Consider the following 17,028-nt stretch of genomic DNA (forward strand, 5'->3'; position numbering starts at 1 on the left):
GCAAAAGTCAGCAACTCCTAACAAGTTAAACGATTAATTCCTGATGGGATCAAAGTTCGCGAAACATCGTAACCACGCGAAGGAAAAAAGTACGTGAACGGAGAAATTAAAAGCACGGAACTGCGATTATCGATCGTGGAACAGATTGTTTCCATAACGCGAGTTCCTCAAGAACTTTCGAGCCAGAGGCTGCAAAATTTTCCGCGCGTATTCTGTAATTGTTCCGGGCATACGAACGAAAATAAATACGATTTAAATACTTCTTGGACACGATGTAAATCCTCTGCAACAGAGAACGTTTTAAACGCAACAAAGTTAAACAGGGAAAATTACTCGTGAATTTCACGGAATTGCGCAACTTTGAGCGGAGCTGTACGGTCCTTTGATCTGTTGTTCCAAGAGCGAGCGCATTTAGCCATGTTGACAGTGCTCCGAAGGTCAAAGGTCTCCGGGACACGCAACACCGTCTGGCCGCGATATAAATCAGCAAACGATCGCGAAATGTGATTTTATCGCGGCGATGTCCTCGAGCTGCAGCCGTGATCGGAGAAGCCGTAAAATCGCAAAGCGGATCAGCTGACCTCCCGAAGCGATGCAGGTTCGTTCAACTGCGACACCCTAGTCGGCCGGTGGTCCGCTTAACCCCTTTAAAACAGGGTGGGGCTTTGTGTCTTTCGCCTTTTGCCCGCCTTTGTTTCTGCTGCACGCGGTGAATCGTTTCGAGCTGCCGGCTGACATGTCGCCTTTGATGCCAGCTAGGTGTCCTGGCCTCTTTCAGACGTTTGATCGCTGACTGTGACGCCTGCCAGTAGGATCATGACGATGAAAGGACGAGCTGATGATGTTTTGAACTCGTTCAGGATCGGGAACTTCAGAGAACAGCTTTTACACGTTTGGGAGTATGACTGTGAAGATGGAGACATTTTTGGGATGATATTTTTGGGATGAGCAATAGGGTCATTCTTTAGTAATCAAGGAGATGGTTGATTCGGAGATGAATGTGGTTGGATTATGATAGCTTATAGGGCTATAAGATGGCTACAAGGCTATAAGGTACCTACAAGGTAAATGATGACTATGGACATAGGCTATAGGATGACTACAAGGCTATAAGATAGCTACAAGTCTATAAGGTGCCTATAAGATGAGTGACGACTACAATATGACTATAGGCTATGAGATGTCTACAAGACTATAAGGTACCTATAAGGTAAATGATGACTATGGCCATTGGCTATAAGATGACTACAAGGCTATGAGATAGCTACAAGTCTATAAGGTGCCTATAAAATGAGTGACGACTACGATATGACTATAGGCTATGAGATATCTACAAGACTATAAGGTACCTACAAGGTAAATGATGACTATGGCCATTGGCTATAAGATGACTACAAGGCTATAAGATAGCTACAAGTCTATAAGGTGCCTATAAGATGAGTGACGACTACAATATGACTATAGGCTATGAGATGTCTACAAGACTATAAGGTATCTACAAGGTAAATGATGACTATGGCCATTGGCTATAAGATGACTACAAGGCTATAAGATAGCTACAAGTCTATAAGCTGCCTATAAGATGAGTGACGACTACAATATGACTATAGGCTATGAGATGTCTACATGGCTGTAAGGGACCTATAAGGTAAATGATGACTACGGCCATTGGCTATAAGATGACTACAAGGCTATAAGATAGCTACAAGTCTATAACGTACTTATAAGATGAGTGATGACTATAATGTGACTGTAGGAAATAACATGGCTACAAGACTAGAAGGTACCTACAAGGTAAATGATGACTATGGACATAGGCTACAAGATGACTACAAGGCTATAAGATAGCTATATGGTTGTAAGACATCTATGAAGTATATGATGATCATAATATGACTATAGGCTATAAGATGACTACCAGCCCATAATATGACTATGACAATCAATAAACCTTGATGTATCTGATCATTAGTCTCACAGTCAACGAATTTTCTGTTTCAGAAGGAAATGGTAGAATGGTGTGGATCATACCCTACATTCATCTTCCAAAACAACTAAATGCAGCATAGGGCTTCAAAATACGTAAGTTCACTATTCTACACACACCCCATTTTATAATATAAGGGGGTTTAATCTGATGTCCACCTATCATTTAGAACCTAACAGCATTCTAACTGAAACCTAAACACATCTGAAAACCTGTGATTACTAGAAGGTCCCTTTCCACCAAATCAAGGTGTCCACAATCCGAAAATCACATAGCCTAAAAAGCACAAAAGAATCCGAACGAATGGTCAGATCTGTCAGGGTTCCTCCAAAATTCATTCGTGGGCAAGCGTATCCAATAAAAACATTTGGAAGGAACGGGTCCAAAGAGGATGGTCGAAATTTGCGAGCGTGCAGTTATTACCAGCATGTCCCCGAAAGAACGCGCTTTGTGTCGGCTGTCTCCCCTTGTCAGTTTGGTCGTCGGTGTCGCGCAGGATACATATACATATATAAAGGATCCTCCTTTGTGTCTGGTCGCGGTCATTTTTGCCGTATCCCTGAAGAGCGTGTCAGACCGTTTTATCGGACGCGACGCCGATGGCTGCGCGTTCGCAAAAAGGCCGATTGATTCGCCAATCGAGCCGGCTACAGAGTTTGGTGTTCACGGCCGGCCATTGTCGGCCAATCGTGAGAGAATCGTTCCCCGGGCCAGCTTGGATCCGTTTTCTTTTGCATTCGTACAATGGAATGCTTCAACGTGGGTTTCTTTTGCGTCCCGTTGGCGTCTTCCTCATCCCCGGCTCGATCTGAATGTTGCTGTTTTTCTTTCGTGCCCCTCGGGCTAGCTTCTTCTCCGCCGCTGATGTCTACCGCTTTTCCTTTGCTTTTTCTCGTCCTTTGTCCCTTTTCCCGGTCTTTGTTGCCGCGCTTCGTTATTAAAAAGAACGTTAAATTTTAGAGGGATGGATATGAGCTTCCGAAAGGAACGAACTAATTTACTGAGTCTGATAGCTCATCGGTAGGTTACAGTATGACTAAAACATATATTTTAGACTTTGGTACAGTGAATAATCAGAAGCGAGTAGTTTATGAAGAACCACATATGAAAGTACGTCTAGGTACAAATGTAGGGATGTATATAAGTGTTCAGAAGGAATGAACAAATTTAGCAAGTATGAGTTCTGATCACATTGCTGAAATGATAGGTAGTAACCTAGGTCACAGTATGACAAAGTTTTAGACTTGGGGTAGAGAATAATCAAAAGCAAGTAATATGTGAGGAACCAAATATGAAAATGGGTCTAAGGTCCAAATGTAGGGATGGGTATGAGTGTTCAGAAGGAATGAACAAATTTAGCAAGTCTGAGTTCTGATTACATTGCTGAAATGATAGGTAGTAACCTAGGTCACAGTGTGACCAAGTTTTAGACTTGGGGATAGAGAATAATCAAAAGCAAGTAATATGTAAGGAACCACATATGAAAATGGGTCTAAGCTCCAAATGTAGGGATGGGTATGAGTGTTCAGAAGGAACGAACAAACTTAGCAAGTGTGAGTTCTGATTAGATTCAGGTGATAGCAACCTAGGTTACAGTATGACCAAATTTTGGATTTTGGGACAGAGGATAGTCAGAAGCAAGTAATTTCACTTATAAAAGTGGGCCTAAGGTCCAAGTGATGGGTATGAGCTACTAATACGAACGAACAAATTGATCAAATCTGAGCTTTGGTGATCAGTAACAACCTAAGTCCTAGGATGATCAAACCACATATTTAAGGCTCCAGAACAGAAAAATAGTCAGAACCACTTTTGTAGAGTCCAAATTTTGAGGGCTAAAAAGAACTAATTCAGCGAGTTCTGTTAAACTGGTTCCAGTATACTCAAAATCCTTATTCTGTACTCGAAGTAATTTGTGAAAGTGGGTCTCCCAAAAGTTGCATCAATATTTCAATCCTGCGGCAGAAATTCAATTGGGTTGTATACCCCTCCCGAAAGCTAGGTTTTCATTCAACCCTGATCCACAGTAATCTAGGCAAAGTTTCCGGGAAACTTTGTGCACTTTAACTATCCGGTGTCCATCACTGTACCTAAACCGATAACTAACTTAACAATGAGCTAAGTGACAGTGGCGCAGTTGGTCGTTCGTTATCAACCGTGTCGCCCGGACAGTTGCAGACTAGCTAGAAGGGTGCAAAATGAAGCGAAGTGGCCAGTGTCGAATGGCAGAGACGCGACTATAACACGGCCAGCCACTAACCCCTGTTCTAATTAAGCCCGGCTAACCCGCGAGTTAGGATTATTACTCCGTTGGAGTAAGAGATATAGAAAACCGTGCACACATGGGTCGTCCGTGTGTGCGGCGCTCTCACACGGTCAGGAAAGAAGGCGAGGGTGTCGTCTGGCATCCAGCCAACTATCCGCTTCCGTTCTCGTTCCTGCGGGAGCTGCTGACAGGAATTCAACACGTTTAGACGTTACCGAGGGGAAACTCTTTGAGAATTCTTGCAAGTACCGATGTAAGCCTGCTTCCTTCGCCGTCTCACGCATTGCGGCCTGTAATGTGTATAATATATTCGTTTCAATGGAATGTGTGTCGCGATACGAGAAGTTATTTCTGTCGGAGGATGAGAGCCAGATGAATGTCTCGGTATTTTCGGACTAAGTTTGATTAATGAGGACCCATCATTTCAGAATGGACCTGGGCGAAAATTTAGGCTATTTGTATCTTCACTTTTCGGGAAATTTTAGCTTTTTAGAAATTGACTGCATTGCGGGATGAAATGTCAGATTCATTAGACTCATTTTTAATTTAAACAAATCTTTGATATTTCTACCAAAAATATTTATAGGTTATTGTATTGTTTATTAGATAGTAATTTGAAACGTGGAAATTTCACATCCGAGGATCATTAGTCAGACGATCCTTCAAACCCCGATGCCGGTGAATCAAATTGCATTCAGAGTCTAAGAACACCGCGACACCATCATCCTAACCTCTTCAGAGTTTCATCTTCAACTCCTCTTTCTCCTGCTTTCAACGCAGTACATAGTAACTTTCTCCGCGAGACGACGGGAGGGCGACTAATTCGCATTCGTTTTAAAGCGAGGACGATAAGCTTGCTAGGAGGATCGGAAAACTACAGCGAGCCACGATAATACGTCTTTCCTGTCACGTAGCGACCGATGGCATTATGATAATGCCGCGAGTAAGAAGGATTCGAGGAGGAAATGTGAACGATGAGTGAAGTGGCGTTACAGGGCCGTACATTGACGTCGTACAACCCGGGTACATTTTTTTCCTTTAGTCAATCGTGTACATGGTGTCTCAAGGATTTATTTGAAATCGACAAAAAGATTTCGTATTGCATTTCTGTCAAAGCCATCACTACTTTTTTTTAAGTTGAATCTGTATATTTTTGTGTACATACAGATTTTGCGTATAATTTTCCTCAGAGAGTAAAAAATTCTCCCTAAGATTCTATTTAATTATAAATAAATAATGACTCATATTACAATAACAGTCTTCCGTAGAAAAATATTGTAACTGCTTGTTCAAGTGTGTTTGCCGCGCTTTACAGTTGCGGGTTGTAATTTCCATATGTCATAGTCATTATACAGTGTAATCTGAACGCATTGTAATCGTCACGCGTCGTAATAATAGTACCGTTGAATTCGACGTGGGTCGTAATCACGGTATGTTGAAACTGACGCGCGTTGTAATCTCTGCGCGTCATAGTCACAGCTTGGTGAAATGGACGCATATTGCAACCTCCGTGAGTTATATTCTCCACAAGTTGCAATCTCTACACGTTGTAATCGTTGCACGTTGAAATTAACGCGCGTCTGTATCACAGTGCGTTGAAATCGACGTGCGAAGATACAGCACGTTGAAACCAACGCATATTGCAATCTTCGAGACTTATATTCTTCACGAATTTTAATCTCTGTTATAATTGTCGTGTATAGTAGTCAGAGCATGTTGAAACTGACGCACGTCGTAATCGTCGTCCGTTGAGACTGACGTGCGTCGTAATTACTGCGCGTTATAGTCACCGCACGTTAAAATCAACATTGCAATTTTCAAGCATTATATTCTCCATGAACTTTAATATGTTATAATTGTCGTGTATAGTAATTAGAGCACGTTGAAACTGACACACGTCGTAATCACCGTCCGTTGAGAGTGACGTGCGTTGTAATCACCGCTCGTTACAGTCACCGCACGTTAAAATCAACATTGCAATCTTCAAGCATTATATTCTCCATGAATTTTAATATGTTATAATTGTCGTGTATAGTAGTCGGAGTACGTTGAAACTGACGCACGTCGTAATCACTGTCCGTTGAGACTGACGTGCGTTGTAATCACCGCTCGTTACAATCACCGCATGTTAAAATCGACATTGTAATCTTTTTGTGTTATATTTTCGCTGAGTTTGAATCTTTATGTATTCTAATAGCCGCGTGTAGTAATCACAGCACGTTAAAATTAACGAACGTTGTAATCACAGTGCGTTGACATCGACGTGCGTTGTAATCACCGCGCGTTGCAATCGCAGCATGTTGAAATTGTCGTCGATTGTAATATTCACGCGTTATATTCTTGACTAGTTGTAATTTCTAGGCATCGTAATTGTCGTGCGTCATAATTACAGCGCGTTGAAATTGACGCACGTCATAATTACAGGACGTCGAAACTGACGTGCGTCACATTTTGCGTGCGTTGCAGTGACAAACCATTAAAATTATCTCACATTGCAACCTACACACCTTATAATCATAGTCATAGTGCGTCAGAACTGACGCACATTGAAACTGACGTACGTTAGATTTTCCATGCGTCGCAGTGAAAAACCATTAAAATTATTTCACATTGCAACCTACACACTTTATAATCATAGTCACAGTGCGTCAGAACTGACGCACGTTAAAACTGACGTACGTTAGATTTTCCGTGCGTCGCAGTGAAAAACCATTAAAATTATCTTAAACTTTAACCTATGCGCGTTGTAATCATCGCGTATTGTTACAGTGCGTCAGAGCTGACGCACGTCGTAATTGCAGCACGTTTAAACTGACGGACGTTACTTTTTCCGTGCGTCATGTGACGAACCATTAAAGTTATCTCACATTGCAACTTTCATGCGTTGTAATCATCGCATATTGTCACAGTGCGTCAGAACTAACGCAAGTCACGGTCCGTCGAAACTGACGTGCGTTGAAATTACAGTACGTTAACTGAGGTTGTAATAATGCAAATGCATAATACATCCTTGTATATGGTAATCTGTTTCCCGTTGAAGTTCGAGTTTGAATGCAAAGTTGCATTTACTTATCCCATTTCTTGCCCGAGAAAATTATAACGTCGCGCGTCATGACACCGTGAAGTATTCATGGGAACTGTGTAAGACATTCGTCTGGTTTTGCCTGGTAAACTCGCATCGGATTTGACAAATTTTTGAGGTGCTCGGAAAAACGATGGCGGCGGAGATTGATGACTGGCGTAGTTTTGTTTTTGCTTATGCTGCCGCGCAGCCCCGGTATAACAACGCCGGTAAATTGTAATGGATGTTGCCGGAGATTTATGGATTCAAAATTTATAACGCGTGCATTAAAAATTTTAAACTGATTCTTGCGACGAGCGGGGATTTGTATTTCGTGTAACGTTGACTCTTTGTTTTCTGGCGTAACGGACGGGAATGATCGATACAAATTTTCAGACATATTGCGTTACGGTGGTTGATAAAATTTCGAAATTTCATGGAAACGCTGAAATCGCCTCGCGGAACTTAATTCACGGAAAGGCTTAATGGAATACGTGGAATTTATGGGCACTGAATAAAATATGAACGCGGCACTCCCGAATATCATATATCGTGAATAATTTCGCGATTTCTTTGCGTATATATACGTTCGAATCCCGTTCAGTTGATCGCGCGAATATCCGTTGGAAAATTCAATTATTTCCCTGTAATTTCACTTACGGATAATTCTTCTAACGTATTACGTCTCGAAAGCCCTCAATCACGTTGCAGTTTTCCAATTCCAAAAATTATTAAATAAAGGATTCGAAAGCAGCTTAATACGATTATAAAATAATCCGTTATTATTTAACCGTGTCACTCGCAGTCTCCCCGAGCGTTAAGTTTTAATCAAAGCGAGGGAAACTGTCGTTGAACCGGGAATTCGACCCGTACAATCTCTGTACACTTGGGTGACATGTTAGACCTCGATCGCCAACGTTTCTGCGCCGTCGCAGGCCTTAATTGGATAGAAAGCTAATTAGACGATACCCGTTCCGCGTCCGGCAAGGCAATCCGGGCTGAAAGTGAACCGCGAGATTTATGGCGATGAAAAGACCCCGTGAGAGAGCGAATCTCGAAGAACGGAGGCCAACAAGATCTATGGCTTCTGGCCCTTCCGGCACTGATACAAACTCTGGAACATTTAGACCCGATTGAGGATTATTGCTTCTAAGAATGCTAAAACAAATCTTTAGCGGTTCGTTTCATTTCTTTGTTTTGATGAGATTTGTCTTATAACAAGAGGGGTATTATGTCATAAATACTGGAGCAATTTATCAAAATTTATGCATCAAAAAATTTGTTCATAAATGGAGGATGTAGAGAGGTACAGATTCTATGCACGTAGGGGTTGAGATATTTTAGAATGCATGACATTGGAGATGTATTTGGGTATTTGGAACATTAGGTACCTGGACATTTGTGGATATGGGTGTTTGGGAGTATGGGTAGTTGAGGATCCACATATCTGATGAGTTAGGTTAGGTGTCCAAGGATTTAGACATCTAGAGATTCAATAATAAGTATATAACATATACATAGATGTATATATGCAAACAGCAATGTAGGTACCTAACTACCAAGCGATCTAGGTGTCTGCTGATTTAGAACTGGATACCTGGACATCTGGAGTATAGGTAGATGAGGATCCACATATGTATCTAATGAGTTAGGTGTCAAGGTAGTTAGATCTGTGTAAGTATGTAACATGTAGGTGTTTGTATGTAGTCAGCTATGTAGGTATCAAGGTATCTAGCAATTTAGGTATCAAGCTATTTAGGTATCTGGCAATGTAGGTATCAAGGTACCTAGCAGTCTAAGTATCGAGTTATTTGGGTGTTCAGCAACTTAGATGTCAAGCAATGTAGGTATCAAGGTACCTAGCAATCTAAGTATCAAGCTATTTAGGTATCTGGCAATGTAGGTATCACGGTACCTAGCAATATATGTATCGAGCTATTCAGGTATTTAGCAATTTAGATGTCAAGAAATGTAGGTATCAAGGTACCTAGCAATCTAAGTATCAAGCTATTTAGGTATCTGGCAATGTAGGTATCACGGTACCTAGCAATATAAGCATTGAGCTATTCAGGTATTTAGCAATTTAGATGTCAAGCAATGTAGGTATCAAGGTACCTAGCAATCTAAGTATCAAGCTATTTAGGTATCTGGCAATGTAGGTATCACGGTACCTAGCAATATATGTATCGAGCTATTTAGGTATTTAGCAATTTAGATGTCAAGCAATGTAGGTATCACGGTACCTAGCAATCTAAGTATCAAGCTATTTAGGTATCTGGCAATGTAGGTATCACGGTACCTAGCAATATATGTATCGAGCTATTTAGGTATTTAGCAATTTAGATGTCAAGCAATGTAGGTATCAAGGTACCTAGCAATCTAAGTATCAAGCTATTTAGGTATCTGGCAATGTAGGTATCACGGTACCTAGCAATATATGTATCGAGCTATTTAGGTATTTAGCAATTTAGATGTCAAGCAATGTAGGTATCAAGGTACCTAGCAATCTAAGTATCAAGCTATTTAGGTATCTGGCAATGTAGGTATCACGGTACCTAGCAATATATGTATCGAGCTATTTAGGTATTTCGCAATTTAGATGTCCAGCAATGTAGGTATTTAGCAATCTAGGTATGCAGCTATCAAGGTACCTAGCAATGTGAGTATCTAGCAATCTAGAGATCTAGCAATTTAGGTACATAGTCATATAGGTATCTAGCAATCTAGACATCTAGCAATCTAGGTATCTAGCAATCTTGGTATCTTGCAATCTTTGTATTTTGCAATCTGGGTATCTAGCAATCTAGGTATGTAGCAATCAAGGTACTTACCAATGTGAGTATCTAGCAATCTAGATATCTAGCAATTTATGTATCTAGTCATTTAGGTATCTAGCAATCTAGACATCTAGCAATCTAGGTATACAACAATCTAGATATCTAGCAATCTAGGTATGTAGCAATCAAGGTACTTAGCAATGTGAGTATCTAGCAATCTAGATATCTAGCAATTTAGCTATCTAGTAATCTAGACATCTAGCAATTTAGGTATCTAACAATCTAGGTATCTAGCAATCTAGGTGTCTAGCAATTTAGGCATCTAGTAATCTAGGTATCTAACAATCTTGCCATCTTGCAATCTTGGTATTTTGCAATCTGGGTATCTAGTAATCTAGGTATGTAGCAATCTTGGTATCTAGCAATCTAGGTATCTAACAGTCTTGGTATCTTGCAATCTGAGTATCTAGCAATCTAGGTATCTAACAATCTTGGTATCTTGCAATCTGGGTATCTAGCAATCTAGGAATGTAGTAATCTAGGTATGTAGCAATCAAGGTACCTAGCAATGTGAGTATCTAGCAATTTATGTAACTAGCAATTTAGGTATCTAGCAATTTGAGTATCTACCAAGTGAGCTGTTCAGCAATGTAGGTATCTACCGATTTAGGTATCTAGTGATCTTGGTATCTATCGATTTAGGTATCTAGCGATTCAGGTATCCACTAATTCAGGTATCCAACAATCTAGATACCTAGCGATCTACCTATCTAGCGAATGAGGTATCTAGCCATCTAGGTTTCTGAAATCTGAAGATTTGGAAATCTATGACATCAAGGTACCTACGACCTAAGTACCTCCATACCTACCGAATCTGAGAATATAGAGATCTAGAAGTCCCCAAACCTAAAAACTGAAAACTCCAACAATTTTAATAACCTGATAATTGCAAATTAAAAATGATTGTACAGGTTTATGTCTAAAGAGTTAATGAGTTTTCCACCGATTCCTAACAAGAGTAAAACATCAATCGAAGCCTTACAAGAGACAGAATCACTTAATAAACCCATGGTTTCAAACAACCCCCGGGAGACCAGCAAATGCCCATGAAAATCGAATCACACCCGGTACACCATGGAAGAAAAAGAGTAAAGCCCTGATAATAGGATTACACCCTGTCAACCGGCAGATTTCGACTAGATATTCAACCGGTCGACACATTCAATATTTGACAACTCGAATTAACGTTTCTGCGATTCCGCAACAGGATATCGATTCGCTCATGGCCAATCCGTGTGTTTCGTATAATCCGTCGAGACGCGACTGAAAATCCCCAAACGTTCGTTATAAATCTCTATCCGGAAACCACTTCTTCCTTTTCCCTATTAACTGCACTGTCCAATAACCGTTGTAAATTTTCATGCGAACACGGTATCTCAATTCGCGCGAAAATAAAATATGTTTCTTTAAGAAAACTTCAACCGCGAAAATTTAGCGAGATTTTTCCATTCGGTTGGCGAAGTGTTAAGTGCCACGCGTCGCCGACTTCCCGGACGGATTTGCGGTATCTATAGAAAAGTGTAGCGTGAAGAACGAGCTGACAGGTAGAAAAATGTCTAAGTTTCTGTTTCGCCGGTTTCAGTTCAAACTTTTATTCCCTATTTTCGTTAGCCGGAAAAAGTTGAGAAAATAGTCCATTTTCTGTAGTTAAGAGGGATCCTCTTTTCACGCGACGGAAATGTAAAGAGAGAGAAAGCATGATTAACGACGTGCCATAGTCAACGAATTTGTACATTTCACAAGGAGTTCGCCGGGTATTTTAATTCATAGACAGAGAAAAATCGAGCCTCGGGAAAATAACGTTGAATGTGGTTACTGAGAATTTACGCAAATTTGATTTTGCAAGAAATATCAATATTAATCTATTTTCGCAAAAATGAAATTTAAGAGTGTCGTAAAATTTTGAAACGTTAAATTTTTGCATTGAAGGTAAAAATTGTTAGAGAACCAAAAATGAATTTATAACTTCCGACAGTTCATAAACTAGCAGAACCAAAAAGAATGTATTAAGTTTGCAGGGAATTTATTAAAAAGTACAGGTGATCGTTATAAATGAGAGTAAAATTCATTATGCACATCGTTTTACTTAAAAGCTCCCCCTGACGCTTTCTCCCATCTATTCTTCGAGTATCTTCAAAACACCATAGCCAAGTAACGCTCGGAACACCATAAATTAGCCGGGGAAGCTGGCCAAGTAGCAACTTAAGAAACGTCTTACAAACTTTTGAACAGTGTTTCAGAAGTTTACCGTTCGGTTTCTTCCCGCTGCTTTTCCCCTTCGAGCATTAAATATTTTCCCTCTCTATTTTTCTCTGTGCGTTTCACGTTTGCGGAGGCTCATCTTTATTGAATAAAAAGAAGCGTGTCAAGTCGAATTTACAGCGCCGAAACACGCCGCCATTTTCGCCAAGTGTCTCTCGCGACATGGCTCTCAAATATTAATCTCCGAGGTAGTAACAGGAAATCGTGCAATGTTCTATTGTGTCAGGGAAAATTTATTGCTCCAAGGGGCACTGTTCATAATTCTATATTTCTGATTCTGTATGCATGAGGTTATGTAGGGTTTACATACAGTTATTTTTATATTTATGTAGTCATAGTTGTAGTTGTCTCCGCTTATAGCCATCACTACAAGTATGTAAACTATGATTTTGTATGTATGAGGTTATGGTAGGATTTATCATGTAGTTGCTATATCTTTATATCTGTAGTTATAGTCAAAGTCATAGTTGTACAATCATGGTCTCTCTAGACGTCTCCTCTTATAGCCATCACTACAAGTATGTACACTATGATTCTGTATGGATGAGATTATGGTAGCGTTTATCATACAGTTGCCATATCTTTATATCTGTCGTTATAGTCAAAGTCATACTTGTACAATTCCATGATCTCTCTAGACGTCTGCACTTATAGCCATCACTACAAGTATGTATGCTACGATTCTGTATCTATGATGTTATGGTAGGATTTACATACAGTTGCTATGTCTTTATAACTGCAGTTATTGTCAAAGTCATACTTGTACAATTCCATGGTCTCTCTAGACGTCTCCTCTTATAGCCATCACTACAAGTATGTATACTACGATTCTGTATGTATGAGGTTATGGTATGGTTTACATACAGTTGCTATGTCTTTATAACTGCAGTTATAGTCAAAGTCATACTTGTACAATTCCATGGTCTCTCTAGACGTCTCCTCTTATAGCCATCACTATAAGTATGTATACTACGATTCTGTATGTATGAGGTTATGGTAGGATTTACATACAGTTGCTATGTCTTTATATCTGTAGTTACAGTCAAAGTCATAGTTGTACAATCATGATCTCTCTAGACATCTCCACTTATAGCCATCACTACAAATGTATACTACATGCTATATCATGTCTTACATTTCAAACCAACAATACAGTATCAAATTGACAATACGTCATGTGAATCATGTGAATTGCCAGAAGTCTTTTACCACCAATTTCAAAAATTCTCGTAACGCAGCAACGGCAATATAATGAAAGGTAACTGGTATCCTGACGAGGAGGAAATTCGCGAAAAAGACAGCACGGTCGCTAATCGGAAGAACAGTTTGCGTCCGAAATCGACCCTAACTGGAAGCAGCGAAGCGATGAGACCGGAGAATCGCATTACCACTCTTAACACAGCCTCTCTATCGCGGCTAATGGAGGTCCCCGGTTTGGAGCGTCGCTCCATGGGCATGCTACTTAACCCCTACCTATCTGCGATTACCATGAGAGAAGGTACAGTGATCGAGAGAGGGATGAACAGATGACCTAGGGAAGCCCTATCTGCCTCTGATTTCGCTGGAACACATTCGGCTTTTGGTTGGTTCTTGCGGTTACCGCTGCTTCAGGCTGGCTTTATGGGAAGATTAAGATCCTTGAAAAACGTGGGGGTTTTTTAGGGTTCTATTATGAGCTCGACAGATATCTTTACAAATTATTTTAGGTTCAGATTTTGGAATGATGGAACATGATTGAAGATTCGTGGAATCAAAGGTCGGAGATTTATAAAAATAAAGAACGGTTCTTATCGCTAATGACCATAGAAAATGATGACAAAAGAGCAGTCAATCGTGTCTTCAGACGAAAGAAAAGTCCCACTAGAGAGGATCGAATCGAATCTCCTGGAAACGTTAAAAGTAAGAGCGCTGCAGCGAGGGAAAGATTAAACACTCCACGTCAAACACACAATTCCATCGATCGTGGCTAGGAAATTCCTCTGGAAACACTCTGTTCAAAGTGAAATAAAGCTTTTCTGCTTTGCAGGCTAGCTATTTCACCGTTCCTAAGTAATCAAGCGCTATTTCATCGAAATTGGACAAAACGAAAAAGTCCCACGACAAAGAACGAAAGCTCGGTCCTTGTAACAAGGTGTTCCACATACAGTGTCCGGAAACAGGAGGTGTAGTTAGCCCGGAGATCGCTCGGAACAAGGCGGAATCGTAAACAAACCGATCCGGGGCCAATCGTGTCTCGACAAGCCCAGTCATTTCGATCAAAAGAATCTTAATCGATATTCCGTGAACGAACCGGTTACATGCACGTCGGACGGGGCCGATTATTCAGATTAGCCGAGCGTGTTCTACGAGTGGTTTCATCTTGAACTTCGTTTCCTCGGTGAAAAGTTCGCGAACCGGGCGCGAGCACAGTCCGAGAGTATCAAAGGAGAAAGTTAGTCTATACTTAGGGAATATCGCTTTTAACGTTGCCAGCACCGGTAAATGTCGGGGCGGAGTTGCCAACTTGTGCGACGGAATCCAGTTCATACCGGTAAATTATTCAGCCTTTTCACCGGGCTACCTACTGTCAAACCAGGGTCCTCATTGTTTCAACTTTTTCAAAAACTCAGACCGGTGATGCTGGGTTCCAGTACAGGTGAACGACCAGTTTTGCTTATTGAATTGCTAAGTTTTCTACCAAATATGGTGCTTTTGGTCTGGGTGTGATTCGCAATAGAAGTTAAGGGTATATTTTGAAATAACATGCCATCTCAGTGTTTATCACTTTGGGGACCTGTTAGGTACTTGAATATTGTGTCAAACACTTCAGGCTCAATGGAGATTTCTGAAACATTCATAAGTGCAAGTGACCTTGACCTTGAAGTTCGAGGTCAAATATTTTTATTACGGTATCGTTTAGTACTTGAGAGGATGAAAAATTTGTGGGGAACTGTAGGTTGAAATTCGGTCGTTTAATCAGAAAATGTACTGATGCTGCTCTGATATCGTGACGCACTCGTGACGCACCCAGTGTTGGGTGCTATAATCTGCAGAATCAAGGATACCTGAGCGTACCTAACATTTTAGTTGTCTTAACGTGAACAATAATTAGATGTCAATGACGCAACTGTTAAGAAAATAAGGGGTTTGAGGGTTGAGTTATCCAAGCAGTGGTGTTGTTGCAGAAAACGTTTATCGGTGCAGCGAAATTCCAGTATCAGACATTTTCCCGGTCCGATTGAAAACCACTTGAAGGCACGTTTCTATCAGGTTATACGTTATTTAATCTGGGATTTAATCCAGCAAATTAGAGACGACAGCGGAAGGTAGAAGACGTTTCCTCGGGAACAACCGTAGTCCCATTCTCCATTTCCTCGCGCCGTCTTTTCTCTCCTTTACCGTTCTTCTATTTCTGGCTTACGGTCAGCGTCAGATCCCGCGGGATACCCGGGCTACTCGGTGGTCCCCGGTCGAACCAGACTTCGCTCTCCTCCTTTGCTCGTTGCTATCTTCATTTCCATCACGGTATTTCCTGCTGCTATCTCGTGGCTCTATCGAGATGTCCGCTTTTATCCTTTTTCCGCGTTCCCTTTCCTTACAGGCGTGCCTTGGCCTTTGGTTGAATCAAACGACGCCTCCGGATTCCTTTTTTCTGACGAGATTTGCATTCGACGCTAACGATGTTTCTTTTCTTGCCGCGATGCTCACTGGAAGCCGGGTAATTTCGACGGGAATCGGTCCTTGGGCGAATGTTTCGCTTCTTTTTTCAGTAGGTCGCTTCCTTTGAGAACCACTCTTTTTTTCGAGTGCAGTCGCGTTCAAATTTATCTCATCTACGTGTGTTCTGGGTACATTTTGTACTTGTTGAAATCCTGAAAACGTTAATTCATGCATATTTATAGACTAGGTTATTTATCATGCTTTGAGTCGGACATGTGACGCACGTGACGCACTCTGAATTTGTCTCATGTTGTCCTCATTCACACGTTCATTCATGCACAATTATAGGCTAGGTCATTTGCCATACTTTGAGTCGGACATGTGACGCACGTGACGCACTCTGAATTTGTCTCATGTTGTCCTCATTCACACGTTCATTCATGCACAATTATAGGCTAGGTCATTTGCCATACTTTGAGTCAGACATGTGACGCACGTGACGCACTCTGAATTTGTCTCATGTTGTCCTCATTCACACGTTCATTCATGCACAATTATAGGCTAGGTCATTTGCTATACTTTGAGTCAGACATATGACGCACGTGACGCACCCTAAATTTGTCTTATGTTGTTCTTATTCAGACGTTCATTCATGTACAATTATAGGCTAGGTCATTTGTCATACTTTGAGTCAGACCTATGACGCACGTGACGCACCCTAAATTTGTCTCATGTTGTCCTCATTCACACGTTCATTCATGCACAATTATAGGCTAGGTCATTTGCTATACTTTGAGTCAGACATATGACGCACGTGACGCACCATGAACTTGTCTCATGTTGTCCTTATTCAGACGTTCATTCATGTACAATTATGGGCTAGGTCATTTGCTATACTTTGAGTCAGACATATGACGCACGTGACGCACCCTAAATTTGTCTCATGTTGTTCTTATTCAGACGTTCATTCATGCAC

At 40.9% G+C, this 17,028-nt stretch overlaps 1 protein-coding gene across 4 annotated transcripts in view; it reads left to right on the forward strand.

Moving 5' to 3' along the window:
- LOC100884026 (uncharacterized) overlaps positions 1-17,028 on the forward strand; it is a 392,036-nt gene that overhangs the window by 116,749 nt on the left and 258,259 nt on the right. For 3 of the 4 annotated variants that reach the window (XM_012283875.2, XM_076541524.1, XM_076541526.1), the window contains exon 2: positions 2,002-2,082. The exons of the other annotated variant lie outside the window; for it this stretch is intronic. The gene's annotated coding sequence lies outside the window, so the exon portion shown is untranslated. The remainder of the gene's footprint in view (positions 1-2,001; positions 2,083-17,028) is intronic. 4 annotated transcript variants of the gene reach the window in all.

The sequence above is a fragment of the Megachile rotundata genome, chromosome 16 (genome assembly GCF_050947335.1).
Source record: "Megachile rotundata isolate GNS110a chromosome 16, iyMegRotu1, whole genome shotgun sequence".
Taxonomy (NCBI): domain Eukaryota; kingdom Metazoa; phylum Arthropoda; class Insecta; order Hymenoptera; family Megachilidae; genus Megachile; species Megachile rotundata.